The sequence below is a fragment of the Pteropus medius genome, unplaced genomic scaffold, assembly GCF_902729225.1.
Source record: "Pteropus medius unplaced genomic scaffold, Ma_sr-lr_union100, whole genome shotgun sequence".
NCBI lineage: Eukaryota > Metazoa > Chordata > Mammalia > Chiroptera > Pteropodidae > Pteropus > Pteropus medius.
Window position 1 is genome coordinate 19,033,349 of NW_024346667.1, and position 23,875 is coordinate 19,057,223.

The 23,875-nt window shown below is 42.4% G+C and overlaps 1 protein-coding gene and 1 pseudogene across 1 annotated transcript in view; both read right to left on the bottom strand.

The window, feature by feature from the left end:
• Positions 1-23,875, bottom strand: part of EBF2 (EBF transcription factor 2) — a 182,215-nt gene that overhangs the window by 76,340 nt on the left and 82,000 nt on the right. The window lies entirely within an intron of this gene.
• Positions 19,502-19,620, bottom strand: LOC120613530 (uncharacterized; annotated as a pseudogene).

Here is a 23,875-nt window from a genome sequence, read left to right on the forward strand (position 1 = left end):
TGAATTAAATTCCTTTTAATTACTTTAGCCTTCTTTGAACAATGCCTCAAAAAAAAACTAAAATTACTTTTAGCTACTGAAATGTTTGGCTGTGACACCGTACTGAGACAGGTACACATGGCCTTTTGGTTTATTCAGACCACATCTTGGAGTCTCATCCAAGATCAAGTGCACTTCTGACTGCACTGCTTACTTGGTTCTTAATCTTACACTGACTCATGTTATCTCAAATAGTGTAGTAAAAAAAAAAGTTCTGGAAGACCTGCATTACTTCATAGCTGTGTGACTTTAGGGAAATCACTGAACTGGTCTGAGCCTCACTACTAATATCTGACTATTAGAAGCAAATAAGACAGTACACGTGAAATGTGCTGGGAACCATAAAGGCCTGCATAAATGTTACCAATACTCAGTGCCTAGCAGGGACTCATTAAAATCTCGTTGATTGATTAACTGATTGATTGACTCTGGTTAGCTTTCTTAAAAGTTTCCTCATTTAGTTGAGAAGTGGGATAGCTATGTAAGTTAAGCGACATCCAAGAAAATCCGCTTTGGGCTTTCCAGCGGCCTTGTCCAAGGGATTTTTAAGTTTATAAATTTACTTGCGAACAAACCTCTTTCTGTTGCTCCATGAATTCACTTTGGTTGGGATGATGACATTTTTCAGAAGAAATGAGAATGTCATTTTGGCTAAGTGCATGTTTGAGGTTGGAAGAACTTGGATTCCAAAAATCTAAGGTGAGGTGCTGGGGTCACAGACCCCCAGACCAGCCCTGGACACACAGCAGGCCTTTCTAAAATCACTGGAGATTGGACCGAGTCTTGAATCCGACCATCCATTTATTTTTGAGTACACGACTGCCTGGTAAGGTTTTTGTGAAACATCTCGGCACTTTCACGACCTCACAAAAACAAAAATGACTTGCAGTTGAGTAGAGTTGCAGCGAATGAAACTTCAAACTAAATTTTTATTGAAATTCTCATTGTCAGCCGACATTTTCAATTTTCATTTCCCTGCCTCAGCCCATTTTGCCATAGAAACTTGGATGTTTTCATTGAACGGCAGCCAGTGAACATTGGACTGAAGGGGCACACTATAAATTTGGAAAAATAAATAAATGCTTCAGAACTTCCACTTGAAAACCACAGCTAAAAATGAAATCAAATCTGATCCACCCCTTTTCTTTTAAATTGTGGGAACAGACTCAGTCTGCCTCAATTTTGAAGCCTGTATTAAATTTTATACACGCACCTTGGAGATCAATGCATGGCCTGGTCTAAAGCAGTTGTGGAAACTTTGGCTCGTACAGATGGAGGTACCATCTCTCCTATAACATGTTCCTTAATAAACAAGTGTGCTTAAAAAATAAAAAGGGAAGAAAAATCAGTTTATGGGCATAGAGAGCATCATTCACTCCAAATTGCTCCTTTGATGAATGTGGACAAAAGAATAAAATTTGTCACCCAGCTAATATTACCATCAATATTTTGTCCAGCTACATTCCTTCCAATTTAAAAACAGTTCAATATCCCTTTTACCTTCAAGTAGCAGCACTTAATAAACAGTGATGGATGGTTTTTATTTTTGTTCGCATTTCAGTCTTCCTTGCTTCTGTTACAAGGGAACTATTTTGCTTGGGGGAAATGTAGATCTTCCGTCTTTCTTGCATTGACATGCATCCCTCAAGGAAAGACGGCCATATTTAATTCATAACCCCCATCGGCTACACAAACATACAACTTCCCATCAATTAGGCAACACAGAGATGTTGTTAAAAATCAATGAGCTTATTATTAAATATATTTTTTTCATGTAGCAATAATAGTTATTGCCGCACTATTGTTATTACTGCAATGTCAGCTGTTTAGGCAGCTTTCAGAGAATTTGATTGGTTTTGATGTTGCTAGCAACATCTGTGAAACGAGGCAGTCCATGAAATGAGGAATCCAGGTGAGGGTTTCCTGTTCTTTCTACTGCCATATTTAGAAGCCACCCAGAGAAGGAGGGGAAGAAATGCGGTAGTGGAAGGAACATTGGGACTGGAAGCAGAAGACCTGGGCTCTAGCCCCAGTTCGCACATAACTAGCAATGTGACCTTGGGTCAGTCCCTTCTCCAGTTGGGGCTTTACTTTCCTTGTTTCTAAAAACGAGAGGGTTATCCTACATGATCACTGAATCCCTCCATTCCAGACTTTAGGATTTTTAAGTAATTGTTGTTTTACTAGTGAAGGAAGCAGGAAGAAATTGGTTTAACTCAGCCGCTCTCAATTGATCCTTTTCAAAGGACTCTTGATTTTAAAAATAAATAAATAATAAATAAATAAGTAAATAAATAAGTAAATAAATAAATAAATAAATAAATAAATAAATGGGGTAGAGCTGGGGAAACATTACCAAATCTGAAACAGACGTTAAATTGTTCCAAAAACCAAATATGCCCATATTTATGTTTTCATCCTCGTTGTGTGTTTATTAAAAATAATTTTGATATTTTGACACATGCCACTACTGTGGGAGCCTCCTGCCTACAAACAGAGATGTTAAAACTGTGCCAGCACATGCAAAGGTTAAAAACAACATTGCACAGATTTTGGCAACGACATCACATGCTGTCTGGCCGCAGCTGATCTGAACTGAGTCCCCCGTAATTACAGGAGAAGGTGGAACAGGTTTGCTGCTAATTGGAAAATTCTGCAAATGGCAGCACTGAAGTAAATTGACAGTCGTTAGAATATTAGTGAAATGAGAGTACTGATTAGTAAAAAGCTCAGATGTGGACTTTTTTTTTTTTTTTTTTACTGCCGGATACTACTGGCAAATTGATAATAAAAGCTGAACTTAATAACAGCTGTTATTTGACCCGGTAATATTTTTTTTAATCTGTTGCTGTTCCCAGACCAATAACAAATAAAGAAGGTCTGTATCCACTGTTGCAAAATTATTTTGAATCCCAAAAGGTATATTCAGACTCAGCGAAGAAAAACTGTGCTTAAAGGGGCAGCCCATCAATGGTCCCCTTCCAATGAGAGGGCATTCTTTTGCAAAGCTGTGAGTCATCTTGTCTTTGCCACCTTCCAACAGGTCTTGATAGACATGCCGGAGTGTTCATGTGAATTTTTCAGAATGGGGCCTGAATCCTATTTTCATTTCATTTTAAATCTGTGACTGGTAAAAATGTCAATGTTAACTTATTTTTCACTTTAAAGTGGACAGGAAGGGAAGTTGGATGTTGCCAGACTCAGAGGCTTCCATCACCACTTCGCCGTTTGTACTTATTATTTTTCAACCATTGCACGCAGCAAAGAATAGATGAGGAGGGATTTGGGAATGGACACGTTCATTAGAAATGCTGTCATGAATCTATGGAAAAGGGACTGTGGCCTCTCCACAAATAGCTCCATATTACACAGATACACGTAATATGCTGACAAGATTTCCATTTGGGGATGCTCTGGTGAGAGTATGGTAGTACAATCTCCCAGGTTGTATGGCAATATGGATCAAAAGTCTTAAAAAATGCATATGGCTTTTGACTCAGCAATTATATTTTAAAGGTTTGTCCCAAACAAAGAGACATGCATATGGCTTAACCTTTACCAACAAAAGATGTTCCTTGCAGCATTGTTTATAATAAATACAATAGCGAAAACCATATTTGTCTTGAAATGAATAATTGACTGTGATATACAAAGGAATACTACATAATCGTTTCAAATTTGTTATAGAATATTTAATAATTCTGAAAGGTAGCAAGTTAAAAAGAAAACAGACTACAAAAGAGCAAACATAGGATAATTGCTCTTTTTTAACTAAGAGATAGAGAGACAAGACTGGAAGAAGACTAACCAAGGGAATTAATGATTATTCCTGACTGGTGAGTTAATGGGTAGTTTTCATTTTATTCTCTTTTGCTTGTCCATGCTTTGTAAATTTTCTAAGATAATCATGCATTGTGTCAATCAGAAAAAAAACATACAAATTATTTTTAGAAATAAAAAAAATTCTAGAAGGTTCCCACTGTTAAGTAAAAATTCATTCAGTGGCAGCAGGAACAGCAGCATGCCTGAATGGCAAGTCAGCTCCTTTGACTGAAAGATCTGCTGCCTTATAGTGTAAGACACCTTCTGTCAAAGAAAGGAAAAGGGTCAGCTGAAAGCAGGTCTTAAAACTCTAGGTGAAGAACAGGCCTACACACACACACACACACACACACACACACCCCTTCTTGATATCTGTTCTCTGAAAACACAGTCAGCAATGCTTCAGGCCCTTATAGAGACGGATTCTTTTTATGACTTTGGACTTCGTACTTTGGTAAGTTTGCCATTTTCTTTTGCCCTTATTATGATAACACAGAACCTCATTTATTTTGAATCAGTCAGAAGGGAGTCATTGTAACTTTCAAATTTCATCTATCCACTAGTGGATTGGAAGGGAGTGGGGATTTGGACCCACACGAATCCAAACCCAGCCCACAGTGTCACAAGAGATACTGTGTCCGTGTATTATAACAAGTCAAGTTCACTCCTAACTAGATGCAGTCACGCTGCCCAGGGCCCTGTTGACGGCTCTCTGCACAGTTCAGCTCAGCAAGAAAATGTGAGTGGCTTGAGCTCTCACGACACTCCCTGTACTTGAATATCAGCCAAGAAGTTGAGTGAGGCTGCAGCATTTCAGAGCTGGCCTGAGAGAGAGCACGTGTACATTTGCTGGGGCAAAGATGAATGCATTGCATTTCTCAACAGGTCTGCTTTTTAAAAAATTCGTATTAACATCCTACGGCTGCACTGCCAAAAACATAAAATTCCAAAGGCAAATCCCCTAGGTTAAAGCACTGCCAGAACTGGTCCAACTAGGCTCTGCCCAGGGACTGTAAATTGCCACAGTTGCTTCTAGCAAGGAGCACAAAGCCCACCCCATTAGTTTCAGCCACAGGACCAAGTGACTTTCAAGCTGTTTCTCGCCAGAAGTGTGGGTGGGCAACGGGCAGGATCCCAACGCGACAAGTAGATTCAATTGACTGTAACCCAGAATTTTTTTTTTTAAGTGGCTCTTTTGGACGGTGGGACCCAGGCCCCGCACCCTTCATTCTTTCTAACAGTTATGCATCAGGAAAACAAAGCGATGAGGAGGAGAAGGTGGGGTGTCGCCGCAGCCAGTGTGTGCCAAATACTGTTAAGGGTGGAGCGGGAGGTAGGATTGGAAAGGGGGGTAAAAATCAAGTCACTTTCAATCAAGTGTCACACCTTTAAATAGTGGTTAAATCTTTGCATTATGCAGCTCATCCCTTTACAACATGGGGTTCCCTTAGAGAATTCCCTGTTTACACTGGGAATTCCTCCAGGGCCGCATCAATAAAGCTGAACAGATGTCAGGGTGGAATGCCAGCGGCAGTGGCTGTTGTCAGGGGTACTGGGGAGGGAGGCACAGAACAATGAGAGAGGCATCTGCTACACAAAGCCCTCACGCGTGGGTCAGGTTCTGCCAGTGTGTAGAGATTCCACCCTACCCTTTGTCTGGGCACATTGCCTTTCTTGTTTCTCGATGACAAGGGCTGACACATGTCACCCGGCCCTATCAGGAGTGTTATTTGTTTGCCACTTGCATATGCACCAGTGTTCCTGACCTCCCCCGCATCTCCGCAGAATGCATTGAGCGGTGCTCAAACTCTCCAGCGCTGCCCCAATCTACAATTTCATTATGCACTTTGAGTCGAAAGTGGGATGTAGATGTCCTTCTTTTTAATTAAAAACATGATTGATGAGACTTAACTGACAGTAGGAAATGCAATTTAAATATTCCTTAAAGAGGCACTAACCCTGTTTGCGCGGTGAGGTTTGTGTTCGGCTCCAAAGTTGCAACCAGCGGGAGAAAGGAAATTAAAATAAAAGCCCGTTAAAGTCCGCTGGGCAGTGCAAGGCTGGTAACGTCAGACAGCATCTGCAGCCCTGTAACCAGAAACTTACGCGCATTAGGAGCTAATGTGAGGTGTTTCTCCGGGATGGTAACGTTCAGTGTGACGAAAGGCAGCAGATGAGTGGAGAAGAATATAATGGGAAATCGTGTCCAAGCAAAAAACCACTTTCACCATATTTTAAAGGGACAACCAGCTCCTAAAAGACCATACACTGAAACTTCCTATTTGCCTGATCTACAAAAGTGGTTTTCCCCCCTCTCTGCTGTGTTATTGAATTTCTCCATCCTCGGCTCCTCTCTCAGCTGCGTTCCCCATGTCTTTTTTAAAATTCGCATTATAAGAAAAGTCCTCAGCGCCTGGGACAGTTCATCTGTCGCGGGACTTAGGCTGCGGTTCGAAGGCAAACGGGAAAGCGTTCACTATTTTGCTTTAAAGGCCTTCTCAGATTTATTCCCTCGATGGTTGCTAAGTTGTTGGGGAAAATTATGCGAACCACAGGATACAGTAATATACCGATCACGGGAACCCCGAAACGTAACAGTCCGAGGCAAGAGTAAGTCTTCCCAATTCCAGGACCTTCGCATTGCTATTTTCAATAATGGATAAAGTTGAATCTTAGTCTGTACCCAAAACAGCATAACTTAAATGCTACCAACAATAGCGGTTTAAAATTTCTTTTCAAAATAAATCTCCCTTCTCTTTCTTGGTATCATTTACAAAGGGATTTTTTGTTGTTGTTTCAGTATGTTTTGTTTTGTTTTCCATGGAAATAGTTATTTTCTGAGAAACAGTTAACTTTGAATTAAAAAAAAAAAAACACTTTCCTAGATGTATATTCAAGAATGGCCGAGTCTACACTCTGGAGACCTACTAAGAGTACAATATTCGTATGTTTTTCATGCCTAAAGATTTTATTCTAGGTTTTCAAAATCCCTAAAGAGCAGTAGATACCACACAGAATAGATCTTTTCCATTTAATTCCTAATAAAAGACTGATAAAAAAGAAAAGCTTTTATTGAAATGCTTGGATTAGAGAAAAGGGGGCTACGTTGGAGTTGATTTTTGGTGAGTATTTAACTCACAAAGGTTAATTAGAATTGTAGCAATGAGATGTAAAATAACAGATTCTGATCAATTGATTAATGACATGTCAGAAGTACAAGAATTCACCTTTGGGAGAAACATATCAAAAATGAAATATATTTGCAAAGCCATAATGTCTTCTCTCATTTCATTTATTAACCGTAGCAGTAGCTGTAGATGTTTTTCTATCTATGGCGATATACGGAAAATTACATCCCACAAATTTACCAAAAGTAGCACCAAAATGTCACCTAATTTCTCCCAATGCCCACAAAAGTTAAAGTCTCTAGGAAGAGGCCAAAATCTTCAGCATTCCCCACTTTCATTCCTCTCTGCAACAACCCCCCTTCCCTCTGCATTATATATTCAGCTTAATTTAAAAGATAAGTGGTTTTGAAATTCGAGATTTAAAATTATTACAATAGGGCGTGTTATGCCCATTCTGGATTTATCGATTCATTAGCCCCGTGTCAATTTCACTACTGACATGGGCGATGGGGCGGGGGAAAGACCTCACTGGTGAACAAACAGATCTCCCTATTTGTGGCATAGATGTTCTTTGTCACCGTAAACCACAGTATATTATGTTTATATATGTCCTTCAGGCATGTCACAACAGTTTGGCATTCTGAGCGGCTCTACCACTGTGTACATTAAATAGTCATGTAGTTACATTAAACAGTGGGGAGTTCACACTTCACAACCACTCAGTGTTTTAAAACAGATGTGGGCTGTCTGTTGTCAGACTCTAGTAGAAAAGCTCAGAAGGGTCTTGGTGGGAATGCAATCTCCAAATGATTGAGGGCTCCCCAAATTTTCCACTCAAGTTCCCTCATCCACTCATACTAGAGGGTGTGGGTGAGAGAGATTTGGGGGAAAGGAAGAGAAAAAAGAGGAGAGGGCAACAACTTTTATGTCTTATAGTACAGAGACTTGAAAAAAAAAAAGAATTCAGAATTCGGAATAGTTTGTGGCACGGAATATTTTGAGCGGGGTGGGCTTGCTGGGGTATCGTGGGATTTACTGACAGGAGAATTTTTGACAGTTGATGGACAGATGAATTCCGTCATGGAAGCGTTAGTCGAAAGCGGCAAGGCCAGATGGAAACTCACAGCTTGTCTTTAATATTAATTTTCTTTTTTTTCAGGAGATCAGAATTCCCTAATTCCCTAAAATGTTTCAATGCATCTTGAGGTATTATTTTTCAGATGCCTTTCTCCACCTACTCTTAGTAAGAGTGTTCCTTTGTGTTAATGTTATTTTTCCTCCCCTACTTTGAAAGATAAAAAGCCTAGTTCCTTTCTTTCTCTTTCTTTCTCTCTCTCTCTTTCTTTCCTTTCTTTCTTTTTCTTTCTTTCTTTCTTTCTTTCTTTCTTTCTTTCTTTCTTTCTTTCTTTCTCTCTTTCCTCTAATTGTACAGCTATTAAAATTCTTCCTTTGTTTCCAGCAAATATAGAAGACAAATATCTTAACCTTGGAATATACTAAATCTAACAATGAGAAATGCAGCTGAGGCAATTGTGACATTGAGCTATAACTGAAGGAGTTAATGATAAGATTTTCTTTGTGGCTGAATGAAAGGCTTAAGTAATTCTTTATGCTTTCAGAAGGAAGGAAGGTGCAATTGTGGTTAGGGTGTCCATCTTCTGGACAGTGAGAATTAAGTCATCAGTAATACAGTGGGGAGAGCGCCGGGCTTAGACTCAAAGTCCAGCGCTCTAGCGCTGGCTCTGCCTAATCTGCTCAGTGGCCCTACGATTGCCTGGGCCTTGTTGTTCTTGCTTATAAAATGTGGTTGGTATTGTGAAGAGGCAGTGAATCCTATATAATCTCCACATTTCCCTTTAGGATGCATTAAATTTCTAAGGGAAAAGCTGACTATTCATACCAAGAAGTCACAGACTTCTGCTTTCTTCCCCTCACTGTGGAGCTCCTGAAAGATCCAGGCAATCTCTCCATAGAAGCTGTGGAAATGGGACAGTGTCTCCCTATTTATTCTTGCCTTTTTCCTGCTGTTCCACACAAAACATAAGTACTGTGTATTTTTCTGTTGTGGTGACTTTACTCTTAAGACAAATACCTAAAAATTTTTTAAAAATGAGTGACCGAGGATGATATTCCATATTGCAACAAAATAAAGCTCAAATGCTCCTAACTTTTCTGTTCTGTGATCTTTTCTCCCCAGTTTCTTTACTTTTACATCATTGAATTCATTCAAACTGAGAGCATTACTTCAAAATTCAGAGATATTTCTATGTCTGTGTGTTTTCTATTTTCCTAATATTATTTCAAGTTTGATGTAAAAACATTAATGCAGGACAGCTTTCCCCAGAGTTTCCTGATCCATCACTTTGGTTATATGTTGGTTTCCTCTATGTGTATGTTAATGAGTTAGCCTTGGTCAACCACAAAAACCTTTTACAATTAATGTAATAAAAACATCTAGCTAAACAGAAGAATCCAAAACAAAGCAGTGGATTGCTGTTTGTTGGTAAAAGGAAACAGGGGCTTCCCTATGTAAGTCGAAAGAGCATTTCTATGTGGCTCAGAAGGCGCGAACAGCAGTCACGAATTTCTCATCATTCTCTGAAGAGTTCTACTGTGTAACCAGGGACAAGTCACTTAACTTTGTTCTTCCTCTTTATCTACGAAGCAGGGAGATCATTATCAACTTAGACAAGAGAGTAGTATGAGATAGATCTAATACCAATAACTTGAAATTGTTTAGGTTTCCCAAACACAGACAGTAGGACCAGTGGGAAGGATTTACCAAGGGGCAGACCTGGCTCAATATGAGAAAAAAACCTACTAATATATAAGTCTGCTCAAAATCAAAATCAACTCCCTTGTTCGGCGTGATTTCCCGATCACAGTAACTAACCCGTTATCAAGGATGCCACACAGAGAATGGCTGTGTGACTTAGCTGGTTGGACTGGATGACATCTAAGCCCTTCTAATGAAAAATATGTGTATATTTGTTGATTCTAAGACATATAGGTAGTCATTAGGGTACTTCACACACACACACACACACACACACACACACACACACACACACGTGGAAATATCATCATGAACAAATGGACAGTTAAAACTGAAAGAGACCCTGGGGGGAAAACTCGGGGCAGCCCCCACATTCCATTGTAGCTGGTGGCAGAGCCAGGGTTCGTGATGACTAATACATGAAGAGTATTTTACAAAATAGTTTTTCATATACCTCTTTGAGCCTCACAGCAACCTTCTGAGGTGGGACTTACTAGCCGCACTTTTTTTTCTGACGTAATAAACAAAGACAAGAAGGTTACATGATTTGCCTAAATCTAGACAGTTAGCAGGTTGTGGAGCAGAGCCGGGGATGGACCTTGGAGCCGGTTCCATCCCCCCGAGCTGCACCCTTGTTTCCTTGGCGTTTTTCTTTCAAAGATCTCTGAACATTGTTTTCTTAATCTCATGATACCCTCAGCATCCCAGAGATAGGAGTTAAGAACTATTAGCCACAGAGATTCATTAGTTACCAGAGATGGAAAGGAACCTCTTTGGTCATTTCCCTCCATTCTTTCATTTTACAAAAAAAAAGAAAAGAAAAGAAAAAGAAAAAAGACACCGAGGCTTGGAGAAGGCATCATTTAGCAGGCCATCTGAAATGAAAACCTTGATTTCTGCTTGGTTCCTTAAAATAGGCACCGGCCCCCTTGACTAGGCAAGTAATGATTTAAACCAGGTGAGAGCAAGAATGACTTCATTCATTGCATTTTCCATGTGCCTCTTGAGGGAAGGCATGTGGAATATGTATATACAGAGAGAGAGAGACCCCCAACCACTGCCTCCCCTTCTCACACATGGTAGACTAGTAAATGTTTGCTAGCTATTTGTAAGGCTAACAGCGGGGATTATTTTTCCCGTGTGCCAAACAACTTCATCCAAAAGGAAATATTTTACTCTGGCAAGATTTAATAACAATTATAATGATACTTTATATTTATAGAGCACCCTATCTCTAAAATAGTTTTTTAAGCATTATTTCATTGGTTAGTTGATAGGGTGTGACACCAAACCCCACAGGCATGAAGAGTGGAGTGGCAGTAATGGCAGGGTAGAGGCTGTTCCTCTCTCATCCCTGGGGCCACCCCGCCTCTACACTTCCTCTGCTACTAAGGCTGGACAAGAACTCGCAACCCCCAAATCATTGCTGCTCTTACTCTTTTCTGCTCACCTTTCCCATCTGACATTCTTTGAAGGAGAATGAGATGATAGTGCTATAGAAGGAGCAAAGGAGTCTGGGAAAAGAAGAGACAATAGAAATTATGGCTCCTCCATCATCTAACCCCCTAGTCTATGCCTTATGCTGTGGAGAAGCGTTGAAGACATCCAGGTTGACCAGATGCTGTGGAGAAGCATTGAAGACATCCAGGTTGACAGCTACAGTCCCGGACCACCAGCTACTGTCAGAGGAGCTAGACCCACATCTACACTGTCCATTGGTCCTGCCCTAGTCCTCCCCTTCTTTACAAAACTCCCCACTGTCACCAAACCATTATTTATAACACTCCAATAAACTTATTAAAATGTGGTGGGGGTGTCCAAAGTGAACCATTTCCATTCCGACGATGACCTGGGGTTTTAGTCCTTTTCAGTCTGCACTGTGGCTAAATTATGGATTCTTTGTTTATTCAAAAGATGTTTATTGAGTATCTATTATTTGATAAGCACTGTGCTGGAGGCTGGAAATAGAAGGGCATGTCCCTGCTCTCAAAGAACTCATGGTCCAGCGGAAGAGATGAACACCAGAGAGAAAATCCTAAGATTCTTTCCTGAGTCCCAAGGCAGAGGTGAGCCCAAGAGGCTTTGGAAATGCCTAGGAAGAACAATGAACTTCACCAGGGAACACACATGATTCTCAAGCGTACCTGTCCGTTTGGAAACTGAACACTTAAAAGCCACCTCCAGAAACCTGTATTCTAATATAACTTTTCCCAGTGCAATTTGGTTTATGTCTTAGATGAAGGAGTCTGGTTAAATGGTAAGCTAACTCAGGCACCTTTGCTTGAAGAATGTACAATTCAGTACCCCTTAGTATAATGTTGGTTCGTTGTCCATCCTCAATCTGTGGAGCCCACAAGAAAAAGTGTTTCCAGGGAGCTGGAAACAGAAGGACTGGAGCTAAACTCTGGGTTTCTTTCACCTTTTTAAGACGTAGTATATTTATGTTTGGTTCATTTGTAAGATATTTTTTGGAGACGTTCACAATTTGCAGTTTTGAAAACTGCTAACAAAAAACATTTTCACTTCGAAAGACAGATAACTAAAAAGTCTATGCATGGGCCCCAGGGGTGACCACCAGATACTGGAACACTTTAGGTTTGTGGCTTCCCTACTTTGCAGTCACTCTGGCACTCACTTGGGTGTATATAGTTTATGCAGTTTGGTATCACGAATGGCTTGCATTTTGTGTTCATTAACGTGTGAACGCTTCAGTCTCAGGAAAAACTGAAGAATTCTTCTGAGGGATTTACTGTGTCCTAATACTTCGCATGAGAAAACTATATATACAAACACGTATACTCTATATAATATTTGTATCATATGTTGAATAGTATACAAGTTGTATAATAAACTCCATAAATGTTAGATTAATAAATTTACTAATATATTAACTAATTGCAGCAGCTCCCTTTCCAGACACCCTTGGATCTGGGCGGCAGCTCTGACATGCTAAGAGGATGTTAAAACTATCTCAGTGCTCCCCCAAACCCCTATTCTGAATTCTTCTCACTCTTCCAGGGCTGAGTTCTTTGTCACCTGGAAGTTCCTGGATCCTGACGCAGTTTGAAAACCGGTCCACCTACGTTGGGTTCAGGATTGGGAGAAGCCACAGATTCCTTTACTCACAAGGAGGAATGTCAATGGGCGGCAGCGTCCTGGAAATGCAGTTTTCCTTTTCCCTTTGCTGGGAGCAGCACTCCTCCAGGACTTGGGGGTTTTCAAAGCCTTTTGCAGCCATTAGTAAACTGACACGACATCCCTGTGGGGCTTGTCCCCCTTTTAGAGAGGCTCCGTGGAGATTAACTGCTGTCTGAGGTCACCAGGGCAGAGGCCAACCCCTAGCCCCCTCCTCAGGCAGCTTCAGAGATACATATATGGCAAAATCACTCTTGAAATGGAAACTGAAAGTCTTTTCTCACTTGACTTAAGCCTAAACTGGAGATTCTACATCTATCTTCTTTCCTTGATAATTGAGGAGGTTGGGGCTGTGAGGTGCGGGCGACTCTGAAAACCGGAGCACTCCCTCGTCCCTGCCCATCCTGACCCTCCAGGCCTAGAGGCGGCTCCCCTTCGGTGTCACAGAACTTCTGTGGGTCCCAGGCTGCTCCGCGGACTTCGGCGTGGAGCGGGTTGGAGGACGTTTTGCAGATGTGCTCAGGGAAGGGGTGACTTCCTCGAGCACAGGATTTTTCTCCATGGAACCAGTATGAACAATGAAGTTCATTTTCACAGGGAGATTCACAGGGTTCTTTTCTCTTCAAGCCTGTGAGCACCTTGTCTCAAGCGTGCAGGAGCTAAGTGGGGCTCATAGCCAAATATTCGTTTCTTCTGTGGAATAAAATTGTTAAACTAGGATAGGCTTCGGAGGCCTTCTGGTGGGAACACCTCATTTAGAACTGTTTCCTCACTCCTAGTGTTCTCTCTTCCTTGCTACCATCTTGCTGGCACAGACTCTTGAACAGGGTTGACCTTCAGAAGAGTAGATGGTGACTGCTTTGGTTCCAGATCCCTAGCTCGTGGGTTAGGTGACAACTGTTTACCCCTTACAACAGGAACCACTGGATTTAGCTGGGAAGCTAGACAACCCCAGGAAAATAGAGCACTTCCCAGTATTGTCCCCAACCAAAACACCAAAACACTATGAAAGAGGCCTGTTCCGATCTGGAACATTCTTCTCCTCCTTTCCATTTCTTGTTGGAAATAGAGCAGAATAAGATCTCAGAGAATCCCTATGACTCTCCTGGTATCTTGAAAGATTACAAATGTCCTTATCAGCTTTCAGCTAGAAGAAAAAGACCTAGAAAAGAACAGGACCCCAGTGTGCCCCAGACTGTGGCCCCAGCCACACCCCAAACAAGCTCCTGTTCCTCTTTGGAAAATATGTGTCTGAACAGATGAGTTTAAAAAGGAGAGCATCGTTAAAAATTCATCTCCTTAAAACTTTTGATTTAAATTATGCTAAGCACTTGTTATTTGCTTGGCACATATTGGGTACTCTATGGGGACAAGGAAGAACATAAGGCACAAGGAGCCACAAGCTTATGTGAGGAAAAGACATAGATGACAGACAGCTAAACAGAAACTTATCACCTTGTAACCTAGCATTTAGCTGAAGTAATCTTCCTTATCTCTAAACCCATAAAAGCATCTACTACTCCATGTCTCTTTGGACTGCTGGTATATTGCCTACTACAGCTAGTTCATTCCTCATGGGTGTCAATCTTTTCTCCCCTGATAAAGACTAGAAGTTTTTGCAGGCAGAGGTCAAAGTATGCTGTTTAAGTCCCCTTTAGCATCTAGTACAGAACTTTGTACATGGTTGGCCTTCAAAAAATAAACAGTGGCTCAATTATAAAGTGCAGTAGCATATCCAGACCAGGGGTCAGGGACTTACTGATATTCTGATGTGCAGCCACTGTTTAATAGGACAGGATGCAGTTATTCAGGCCTGCTCTTGAGAAAGTCGTTTAACTGTCTAGGCTTCAGGTGTCTCAGATGTAAAACAAAACAATGGGCTAGATTTTTAAGGTCAAGGGCTTGATACCTGTCCTTATTCTGTGTGATAATCCTTCCAGCACGTGAAGAGTGCCATGTTGCCCACCCACCTCCTACCCCGGACTGCTCTGCTCCAAGCTTCCCCTGGCCCTAAGACCTGGACTACAAGTCCAGTTGTCTGGTTTCATGGCCTGCACAATTCTAATTGCTCCCTTTGTTATAGGCCCAGGGTGTCAAGATTCCTCCACTGTGGCCCCAAAGCTGAACACAATACCTATGTCTTATTTCAGTGAGTTCTTTTAGGCTGTATCTCTCCCATTCAGTATTTATGTGATCATTTATACCAGGGAATTTCTAATATTTCTTCCCATCTAGAATTTTGCGGGTTGCTGAATTTCAGGGGCAATTGAGATAAGGGAGCCCAAGCAAAGATGCCGCCCCTTCATGTATGTTACCTGTATTTTATTTTCACTTGATTCAAGCTATTGGCATGAATGAAGCTTCTCGCATCAGACGTTTAGAAGAGCAAAGAGAGTCTGCCTGGGGTCACCCAATACTGAGGGTCTCTTATCTTAAAATCAGGATACGGGAGGAGTGGCATCGTTTATATAGAATCAACTATTTCTTTCTTCCTCGACTTTATGTATCTTTCAGCTTAAGCTGTGTTTGGCTTCAAGGATACAGTAAAAGCCTGTAGAGCTTGTTTCTGATAACGCAGTCCTTTGAGAGCTGCTGAATAATGGGTCTATAACTGAGATTATGGGAGAAAAAAACAAAGTTGGAGGGAAGGTGGTTCTGATTCCAGCTATATTAAATTTTAATGCTGCTGGAGGGTAACTAAATTGATTGAGAAAAGGGAATTTATATTCCTGGGGCTATATAAGGATTCAGGACTCTTAAACCTTCTAAAACGGTCTTTCTTTTATTCCAAAGGTGGGAGAGTCTTTCGCTATTAGTAAAGAATGCTGAAGTGTGGTCTCAGCATGAGCGAGGGTTTGGGAGTGGGAGACTGGCCCCAGATGAAGGCAGAGCAGCCTGCCGCCTTAGTGGTCTGCCTGCCGAAGCATCAGGAAGTCCTCACAGACCAAAAGCATCTCTCCCGCTGTCTGACATGGTGGGGAAATTCCACCATTAGAATGAATCATTTCTGATAAGGAGCTCTTCAACTTCCAGACTCTCCTATCAAAGCACACCCGCCTAGAATAGCCAAATCTCCTAAGCCTTTATTGGCAAACATCCTATTTGGAATGAGGCAATAGCTAACGAAGAACAAATTCTTTGGAGTAGGACGCAGAGAATGTGAGCACAGGCCATGGAGAGTGTGTATGGAAGAGAACAGCGTGTAAAAACCTTGTGAACAGGATCTGTACCTCACTCATGACTGCATCTCCCAGGCCTCGCATAGTGTCATACCATATATAAACACGCCTGCTGAGAGAGAAGTAACTAAGGAAAAGTACCAAAGACTTCCCAACTTTCCCAACAGTCATTTGGGATGGTGGGGTGGGGCAACTGCTCCTAATGGGAAAGGTTTATTCTCTGTATTTTACAGGGATGGCGTTATTTTCACCTACCCCATCTCCATTACCTACACCAACCAGCAACTACTTCCCAACTACGCCCCCGATCCGTCAACCAAGACAGAAACCTAGAAGGCAGCCTAGACTTCTCCCTCTGCCTCACTTTTACCTCTAGTCAAATCCTGCTGCTTCTATCTCCAAATGGCTTGCAAGCTTGTCCCCTACTCTGTATATCCATCGTTATGCCTTTGTTCAAGCCCCATCATTTCTTGCCCAGATCAGCCGATGGTCCCCTAACTGGCTGCCCTGCCTGCAGTCTCTCTCCCCTAGGCACAATCCTCACCTCACTGTCTAGCTTTAGTCAAAGGCAAATTCAGTCAGGTCACACCCCCTTCTTAAAAACTTTTCATTCTTGCCCAATGACCCCACACGGCCACCGCATTCAGACGAGCCCACACTCCTTTGCTTGGCCGGAGGGTCCCGTGTTAACTGGCACCTACTGGAAGTTCTGCCGTGGGGCACGCACCCCTTCTCCTTTGCACGTGTGGTCCTGCTACCTGAATGCCATCCCCTCCTCCCTGCCTTGGTAGCCCCTCTTCATTCTTCACCCATTCAGGGAATCAACACGTGATTCTACTCTTTTCCCAGACAGAGGCACCCTTCCTATAAATTTGGTGCAGATCTCTGAGAAATACTCATGTGCTCTTCTGACATTTTTGGTTTTCTCATCTGTTTCTCTAGCTGAACTCAGACCCTCTAGAGAGCAGGGACTGTGACACTCAACTCTATCCACAGAGCAGAAAGTCTGTTAGATGGAAGATGTGTAATGAATGTTTCTTAGGACAGGAACAATGCAAGAAAGTTCTTCCAAAGAGCTTAGTTGGCCAAGCATGCATGCATACACGCATTCGTTCATTCATAGCGTCATTCGACAAGCCTCCTCTATTTTGGTGGTAGAATCTGATGAGAGGTTAATCCTAAGGGAACTGGTTGTCTGAGTGATTTGATTTCTTTTCAGCCTGTCTTCAAACAACCAAAAATGACAACATGCAGTGTCTCTCCTTTCACACACACTCACCCCAGCTCAGGGGTTTTGTGGATGAATGAAAACTCCAACCTGTTATTTCTCTGGAGAGCAGGCGTTGTTCCTCTGGGAAGACAAACTGGTTCTATGACTTGGAGCAAGCAACCACGTAAGAGCAGCTCAGATGATCGGTGAGAAGGCACTTCTTTTCCAGATACCCCTCTGATACAGAGGAAGCAAACCAGCTCGTTGCTTCACCTTCCCCAGTCACAGTGTCTTGTGAGGGATGGGCCCAGAGTCCCACTCTAATTATACCCTGTTCGACTAGGAAACAGAGCTCCTGATCACATTCCTAAATCTCAAAATGACGCGACATTTATAACTACATCAAAAAGGAAACGCTCTTTGCTGTGTGCCTTTACTCGAGATAATTGTATAGTGATAACACTGTTGAGGGCCTGAGGCCCTTCCCAAAATGACAGAACAGAACCGTGACTCATAAAGTAAAGGAAATAGTGGTTCCCTCCTTGAGCCCTGAACACAAGGGAAATAAATGGAGCCTTAACTGAAAAATGAACATATCTCACAGAACTCCTGGGTTTTGAAACTCTGGGAGCTCCAAAGTCTAATCCTGCTTTGGCGCTGACTGCTTCTGCCTTTCCTTGTCTCTGCAAAAGGAGGCCGGCCAGAGTGTGCCTTTACTGCAAACTCCGGCTACGGTCGCAGACCCCTGGACAGCTGGAGATCGCTGCAAGTGATCTAGCAATCCAAACGCACATCAAAAATCATGGCTAAATAAATAATAGGTCTCGCACAAATATACCCTTCTACTTTTCCATATTTTTCCGCCATCATCATCCTCGTTGTCATCGTCCTCACCATCATGGCTACCATTTGAGTGCTCAGCATATGCCAAGCACTTTCCAAATACCATCTATCTACACTTTAACTGATTTAATCCTCGCAATCACCCAATAAGGTACATTCCCATTATTGTTCCTATTTTATGGATGAGAAAGCTGAGGTACAGAGAGGTCGAGTAATTTGCCCAGGGTCACACAGGTAGAAAGAAGCAGAGTTGTGAGTAAAGCCAGGCAATCTGGCTGCAGTGTACCTTCTAACTATATACTATGCTGCCTCGTCTATTTCTCAACTAAGAGTTATTAAAAATACCCTCATAATTATGTTGGGAGTCTGATGATTTTTTAAAATATTTTTTATATTTAATAGAGGTTCTCATGCAGTTTAGAACCTCTAGTTGGGCTAAATAAAAAGCTCACAAGAGCTTCTTCCTGACAAAACACTCCTCCTATTAACGCATAAAAGCTGGCCATCAGAGATCCCCTTCGTGGGTTTAAAGGTGGTTCTCGTCATGCCCTTTTAAAATGCAAGTACCCTAAGAAGGGTTATATAAGAAGTCACTTGTCCCTTAGTACAAGTGAGGTTTCTGGATCATTCCTTTACTAGCAGGAAAGAAAAAATCAAGGGCATGAGAACGGTATTATGAGAAGGGAGGAAGGAGCGGGGTGGGGGTGGCTTTGGAATGGGGGAAAAGGAGAAAAGGGAGGTAGTCCTAAAAAGAAAGGAAAGTGACCACATTTGGAGGCAGTCAGGGAAGTTGAAAATAAACTTGTCCTACTTCACTTTGCCTAGAACTGACCTGGGAGCATTCATCGGTACCACAGAGAATGACATTTTGGATGAGATGTTTTACATCAGTTAAATCACTATTGCTAGAAATATTAACCTCATTACGTTTTGAAATAAAAACTGTACCAGTAAGCGAGAGGCCAAGCCAATCTAGAATTTCATTTGAAGACAACAGGGCACAGCCTATCAGTATATAAATGTATTAATAAATATAGTCCGAAGACTAATTTTGATTAAGGGTGGCCCTCTCAATAAGAGCACTTGAAGTGAGCCATCCTGCTGAGCTGGCTGTTTTCCCTTTCCATCAATGACTGATAGATAATGGAATACTATTCCGTTACTTTTGCAAATGCCTTTCTTCCTTTAAGCTCACACAGTGGCCTCTCAACTTCTACAGTTTGCTAAAATAAGATGGCTTCCATCACCAATGCCCACCCCATATCAGATGTGCACATTTTTTTTTTCAGGCGAGGCAAACCTTGGTTGACCTCACAGATTGCAAGAACATGTCAGCTTACAATCCTTTATTTTATTTATTTATTTTTTACACCTACAGCACCTGATCTTCCTAGGTGGTCTCCCATCCAAGTACTAACCAGGCCCAACACTGCTTAGCTTCCGCGATCAGACGGGATCAGGCTTGTTCAGGGTGGCATGGCCACAGACGCAAATTTTTATTTAAAAGAATAATAGAAATGTACAATAAAATTGGTCTCATTGTCCAATTATGATAAAAGGCCAGAAAGTACATGAAGAGTATTTGCATAAAGGATGCATCTACAACACACTAAGTCCTCAGAATCTAAATGCTGCTATTTTCCAAAGGTTCTTGGCTGCTGAGGCAAGTAGCCAAGCCACCTTTGGCCACTGCACTGAACATCTCATCTACTTCGGTCAAAGAGGGACAGAAATAACCACTGATGACACCTTATCCATTGCTGCATCTGAATACTGATATGCAAGAGTGAGATTTACTAGAACCAAATAAACAACAGAAGGGTTGGGTCTCCTTCGGGGAGGAATGGGTTAAAGTCTTTTAAATCACTGACCCAGGGTCTGAGATGTCACCATAATCGTTCATCACCAGCCTCAGGCATAGAACCAGATCAGGGTTTGGGCAACCTTCAGGCAATCTTTTAATGCCTTACTGCTCCGAATTGTACCAGAAATGCATAATTCACAGGCCAGTTAACAAATCTTAAGCCAGTCTTCTACAATTTAAACACAAACTAGTCAGAAGAAACCAGAATAAAAATAAGTGCAACTCAGACATGAAAGGAAAGTAAAAGGGTTCCCTCCCCCACCCCACCCCACCCCGCCCCCAACCCCGACACTCTTACCCTGAGCTGGTACCCAGCCCAGGATAAAGTAGTTTTTTATAGATTTTTCAAAGAAAAAAAATCTCTGAGCATACTGTATGTCTTTCTCTTTAAATGCAAACCAAAAATAGATGCTGCTGCTCTAATCTATCTGATTTGGAAATTATTTGGCATTTTTAGAAATTAATTTTTCCGGGCAATTAAATTAGCCAGTAATTTGATATCACCATCTTATTTCATTATATAGAACACATGCTGAAATGACACACAGCCTCATTTTCATTTATTATTTTTGCAAATTTAGTACTCATGAAAAGGTGTTGGGTCTACTGTGCCAGCAACTAGACTCGTCCCCGCTGGCTGGGAGAGAGCCTGAAGAGTGGTTACGTGAGCTGGAACCCAGGCCAGTGCAGACTGGGATTACCAGCTGTGAGAGCAAGATCAAGTCCCACGTTGTACAGTCCTTTATTCTCTGCTCCAGAATCCTAGTTGGCCCATCAACTGAACATGATAAATGGAGCCACCACTGGATGAAATCCACCCCCTCACTTCCCAATGGCCACCTGGTATTTCTGTGATGCCTGCGTCCAAAGAATTTTTAAATACTTTCCAAGTCATCCAACTCAGTTCTCCAACCCTTTTAGACAAAGACAGATCTTTGAAAACCTGGAAATTCACTTGGGAGGAGAGAGGACACACACACACTTTGCTAGAGCAGAGACGAGTGAGTTTTTACTTCTCTGCAACTTTTAAAGGTGAATTGTTATGTTCTACTAAAGAGAGAATGAGGTTGAAAATTTCTTTTAGATCCATAGGTTCCTAGGAATAAATGAAAGCACCAAGCGTTTCATCGATAGGCAAAGGCACAAAAAGGAGAAGCAATGGCTTCAAGCATGGCATGTACCCTAAGACGAACAGGCAAGGTCAAAATTAACATCCAGGATTTATCAGAAATGATACCTTTGTTTAATCATTTTTAATACGAACACTTTGAAGAGTGTTCAAAGGGAGCTCTGTGAATACTTACACCAGGAAAATGGGCACGTAAACCAGGACTGTCCAGGGCTACCCTGGATATGTGTTCACCCTGTGTATGTGGGAATTTACAAACCAGCTGGGCATTGCGTTGTGAACTATTACAAATCATTTCAGGTTTTGGCTCTTCCTCAATCTGCCAAGTTCACTTCTTAATGCAAGCTTTGTTAATCTCTACCCAACTCCCATGCCTTGGTATCCTCCCCAACCTGCCCTTCATCTATGCAAATCCTATACTTTATTTAAAACCAAAATAAATGTCCACCTCTGCCACACAGTTCTTCCTGCTTACACCAATTCATTCTACTCTTTCCCCCTCCTGAACTTTTTTTTTCTTTAGTATTTATTGTATTCATCATATAACAATGCTCTGACCTACAGAATGCTTTAGATTTTTTCCTTCTTGTTCTGTAAGTATGAAGTTCTTTTCCCAATTCGGCTTTAAGCCCCTTGAAGGATGGGATCCATCTTGTGCTTCTCATGCATCTTCCACAGGACAGCCTCACACTTTCTTCGGGGTTAGGACAGGGAAACAAACAACCTTCACAGAGATCACCAAGTCAAGGTGCAGATCTAGAAGCCGAGGCCCGGAAAAAAGCAGCCTTCCCTGAGACCCCCAGCCCTAACACAGCCTCAGGAAGGGTCCTCTGCTCTGCGCCTCCGTGGGATCTTAAGCACTTGACTGCATGGCACACACCACTGTGGTATTTCTTTACCATAATAACTAGACCATAATGACTTGTTTATTTAGCTGTGCATTCACTATATTGGAAAGCTCTGGAGAAACTTTGTGGGATTGATTATGATATCCTCAATACGTATACATAATACATAATAGATGCACATTAAATATTGGTTGAATAAATGACTGAAGGAATGAATGAACACATGGTTTTCCTTAAGGTAATGATATAGGCCTTACTAAAATTTAGTCAGGAGAAAAAAGATGAAATCTTCTCTTTCCTAGACAAGTCATAGGATGCCAACGGGGTGACCGATTCCTGTTTGCCTTCCAGATTGGCTGGTAGAACCCATTTCCATTGGCCTTCCGGCCCCACTCAACGTGGGGGAAAAGGCACTAAATTCAAAGTCAGAGCAAGTGATCTGGGCTGCCCTTCGCTGAGCCTCTGCACCGCCACCAACTAGATACTGTGCTTTGGCCTTCAGATTCTCCATCAGAAATGGGGGAAGGCTGGCCCCAAGGACCGCAGAGGTCCCTTCCAGTCCCAGCACTCATTGGCCCCAAAGGGTACTCACTCACCGTGCACCCCTCCACTGAATGATGATTCCTGGACAGGTGACACCCCCAACCCCCTCAAAGGGTTGGATTCCCAAGGGCTCCTGCTCCCCACATTCAGGAATTGACAGCTTAGTAGACAGAGCCTCTGAGTCCCCCTTCGGCGGTTTCCCAACAGGAAAGTGGGCCTCCCAGTAGTACGTTAGGTTGCATACTAAACAGATGGAATGCAGATTTGAGATCTCTTAAAGGCTGGGGCATTTTTTTTATATATATAAGCTGCTGTCAAGGTGTGTTAGTATCTCTTTATTTAAACAACCTCCTTAGTCTTGGTACACAGAGCTGCGACTCAAAAAAAAAAAATGATGAGAATAAATAATCTATCATGTTAGCAACATAATTATAAGAACATATGTTAGCTCGAACTAGCTATATTCTAGTCATATTAAGGGTGTGTGTGGGAGAGAGAAAGATGGCAAGAGTCTCTCAAAATAGTCCAGGCGGAGGAAGAGCGATATAGGACTACATGGGAACCCAAACTGCTTTGCTGGAGCCTCCATCCTGGCCTCGGTAGCGTCTCAGAGGGCCGCCAGGGCAGGCTGCTTGCTGTTAAGCACAGCCGCCAGGGTCTAGATCTCTGGCGGTCACCTTGCTGCTCGGTGGCCCGACCTGAGCACGCAGGCCAAGAAGGGAGACCATTGTGTCTGCTTCTCCCACTCTCTCTCTGCCACGTGCAGAGATAGCACCAGCCCAGGGAGAAAGAACCCGGAGAGGCAAAGGCAACCAACCAATCTCGGTTCTCATAAATGCCTCTTGAGCTAAAGAAAAAAAAATTTGACGGCCTTCGTCAAGAGAGTCAATGGGAAAAACTATATGTCATATTGTTTCCACCACTCTGTCCTCCCTGCTTGTCTAGATTTTACCTGCACCATTCAAACCCCACTCTAATCTCCCTTCTTACCCCACCCACCTCCATCCCCTCAGGCCCTCCCCCTAGGGAACTCCTGCTCATCCTTCAGGTTTCTTGTCCAGGTCCCTCCCCACAGGAAGCCTTTCCTGCTCCCTACACGGGTTTGGGTCCCCTGATCATTTGCTGCCATAGCACCCTGCAGTGCTGGATGATACTAACACTCATTGCACTTTTAATTATACCATGTCTGCCTTCTCCGAATGGATTGCTGCCTCCACGAAGGTAGGAGCTGTGCCTAATTTGTTCACCACGGTGACGGCTGCGCTGGCTCTGGGACCTGGGGTCTCTGTTCTGAGGATGCAGACACAGTGTGCCAGCCTGTGAGACAGCTGTAAACAAGATGCCCTGAGAACTCCCGAT